General features: G+C 43.5%; 1 long non-coding RNA gene across 1 annotated transcript; it reads right to left on the bottom strand.

Moving 5' to 3' along the window:
• Positions 1-690: 690 nt before the first annotated feature.
• LOC310676091 lies at positions 691-2506 on the bottom strand. The gene is made up of 2 exons (XR_014510402.1): positions 2475-2506; positions 691-1077 (listed from the first exon to the last, which is right to left on the bottom strand). It is a non-coding gene; the product is annotated as an uncharacterized lncRNA (long non-coding RNA).
• Between the last annotated feature and the right edge of the window lie 649 nt (positions 2507-3155).

Raw genomic sequence — 3155 nt, 5'->3', positions numbered from 1 at the left:
CTTCCCCCAGAGTCCCTCAGGGATGCATTCTGGTTTTGCCAGACAGGCAGCAAATGCACATAATTATTGATCGCTGCTGTGCTGATTGCTTAACTGAGAAATCTACGAAAAGCTACGTCAGTTTGAAGTGAGAAGTCTGACTGGAATTATTGAGAGGAATCAGTTTCGGCTAAGGGTGGTGTTGCCTGATCCCAGGTCTTTGCTATGGGTCTCTCATGAGCTAGTAAGATATGAATATGGGCACCTGCTGAGCATCTGTTTCTAGGAATGATGGGAGATCCAGTCTTTGTGTAAAAGACACCCAGAATCTGCAGTCATCATGACTTACAAGGCTTCTATTAACCCTGACCACTAGAGGTGATGATCATTTCCCCAATCCATGCACTTTTTCTTATTTAAGACAGAACTGACATTATCTGCTGGGAAGGCTTTTGGTTGACCTGGTATAGGACTGGGATACACAATGCTGGCCACTTACTTTCTTGTGAATGAAAGCTAGTTTTTAAAGAATGGAGGATGAGGGGCTCTTAACCTGACCTATCTATCTATCTATCTATCTATCTATCTATCTATCTATCTATCATCTATCTATCTTCTATCTATCATCTATCTATCTATCTATCTATCTATCTATCTATCATCTATCTATCTATCTATCTATCTATCTATCTATATCTATCATCTATCATCTATCTACACACACGCACGCACACATTTTATTGCAACATTTCAACAATCTCTGGAGAAAAAAACCCGATAACAGTTTGGGGCCTCAAGAATTTCTTGCAAAATTCCTCAGGCATATTTGAAGGTCAAATGCTGCATGTGGCTTGTTGCTTATAAGGCAATAGAGGCAATAGAGATGCTGAAATATGGCTGTGATGCTTCAGACTGCTGGCAGCTTCCCATGCCTTTCATGACCCTACCACAGACTTTGGTGTCCCTTGGAGGCGACCAGATGAAAACTGCATAGTCTGTACAATACATCCATCACATCAGGTATTTGTCATGCTGCAAAAGCTGCCATTTGGAGCAATGGTAGGTGCTACTGTACAGCTTAGTAAACAGGACAGATATCTGGCAAAGAAGAAGAGGGGGAAGAGTGAGATATGTCAAGACAACGAAACCACCTAAAGCCAACACCTAAAGCCAACAAACAATAGTAGGCACATATGACAGTATTATTTGTTGGATGCTTAGAGTTCACTCACTTGGGTATTGTGTAATACAGTGGTACCTCGGGTTACAGATACTTCAGGTTACAGACTCTGCTAACCCAGAAATAGTACTTTGGGTTAAGAACTTTGCTTCAGGATGAGAACAGAAAACATGCGACAGCAGCGGGAGGCCCCATTAGCTAAAGTGGTACCTCAGGTTAAGAACAGTTTCAGGTTAAGAATGGACCTCCAGAACAAATTAAATTCTTAACCCGAGGTACCACTGTAATGGTGCACCTAGATATACATACCCTCCAACACCTTGAAAGCAAAAACTGGGGTGCTAGCTTCCTGGATGCCATATTTCCATTTTCTCTTGTGAGAGATCGGTGGCCATTTTGGACACTGTGATGTCCCACAATTTTGTGCAGCAATTCCCTCCCCCAAGTGATTTTGGGGGTCATGGTGCCCCAAAATGTGTGTTTTGGAGCACAGTGCTTTTTGGGGGGGTGGGGAGGAATTGTGGTGCGGAGTCACGTGAGATCATGTCACACAAAATGGCTGCCATTCTCTCATGAGGTAAAACGGGATGTCCTGTTTCTTCCAGGTCACCTGTGGGGCCACTTGAATCCCCATTTGAGAGAAAGGTTGTGGGTTAAAAAAAATAAAATGTCAGGTTGTGGCGCACAGGTAATAGTCAGAAATGGAGAGAATCGATTTTCTCCTCAGCCACCATCTTGCTGCAATATCAGTTAGGAAAAACTCATTTGCATTGTGGGAATCAGTTTTGTTGACTTTCAAAAGGAAAGGAGATAGCATTTTATGGGAATGGTTGTTCCTTATTGGGATGGCGAGGTCAACAGGGAACAGGGATTCCTCACCACCTTGTTTGCTAGGTCCATCCTAATAAACCTGAGTGTGCAAACTTCTTAGCATAAATGGCACTAAATGTCTTCAGAAATGAAACGAATGACACGGCGAGGGCCCCAGCTGAAGCCTATTATGGGTTAAATTGTGATTTATGGTGCCCATGCGCCATCATTTTCTGCCCAGTGACAGCTTCCACATTTCAGTCATGGCACCTTAATGAAGGGCCCTGATAGTATCTCAGAGTCTGCAGCTCTGTAATAGGCCAATTTATACAGCAAATGACACTGGGAGAGTCAGAAGAATGTTTTGTGTAATATTTGATAATGTAATTGATATTCACTCAGGTTTATGAATGTAAATGTTGGGCCATTTGGTCTTCATCGGGGGTCATTTTTCTTCCAATTATCGGGTACCCATAAAAATGAAGGAGCTGAACTTTATCCATACCACAGCAGAGGTATTCCGAAGCATATTCTCCTAGGGAGGAAAACATTGCAAACCTTTACAGAGCTATTCTTCATTTTCTTCAAGATGTCATATTTTCACACTCACTCACTGGAAGGCTGCGAGTACCAAGTAACATAGGCAGCACCTCTGGAAGTTGGCAGGGAAATGGGCTTAAAGGTACCCCGTGTTGTAAATGGAAATATTGGCTTTGCCATTTTCTGATGAGTTGACTGGCTGTTTGGGGCAGAAAGAGTGTGACTGCACTGTTAATGCAACCTGCAGAGGTAGCTGTGGCCATGCAAGGGGCAGTGGTATTTAAAGCTGGGTTTCCCAAGCCTTTTCAGGCTTCCATAGTCAACTGAAGCCAGTGCTGGATTTATGTATAGGCTAAGTAGGCTGAAGCCTAGGGCCTCTAAATCTAGGGGGCCTCGCCAGCCCGCCCACTCCCCAGCGGGCAGTCTCCCCTCTCCCTGTGTGTGAAACAAACAAACAGAAGGTTCATGATGTTTGGGTTATTCCTTCCGAGAAGCTGAATACAGCTGGCTTAAACTGGTTCTCTTATCTTTTTCTGTCAAGGTCTTGCTGATTATAAATATAGGCCAGAAGGGGCCTGGGTTTCACTTTCTCTTTCTATCTCTTTTCCTTCTGGTGTGGTGTTCTGTACATAGTATGCTTAGTGTT

This window comes from Podarcis tiliguerta (genome assembly GCF_965153285.1).
Source record: "Podarcis tiliguerta genome assembly, chromosome: 4".
Taxonomy (NCBI): Eukaryota; Metazoa; Chordata; class Lepidosauria; order Squamata; family Lacertidae; genus Podarcis; species Podarcis tiliguerta.
This window is presented reverse-complemented; position numbering and strand designations above follow the sequence as displayed.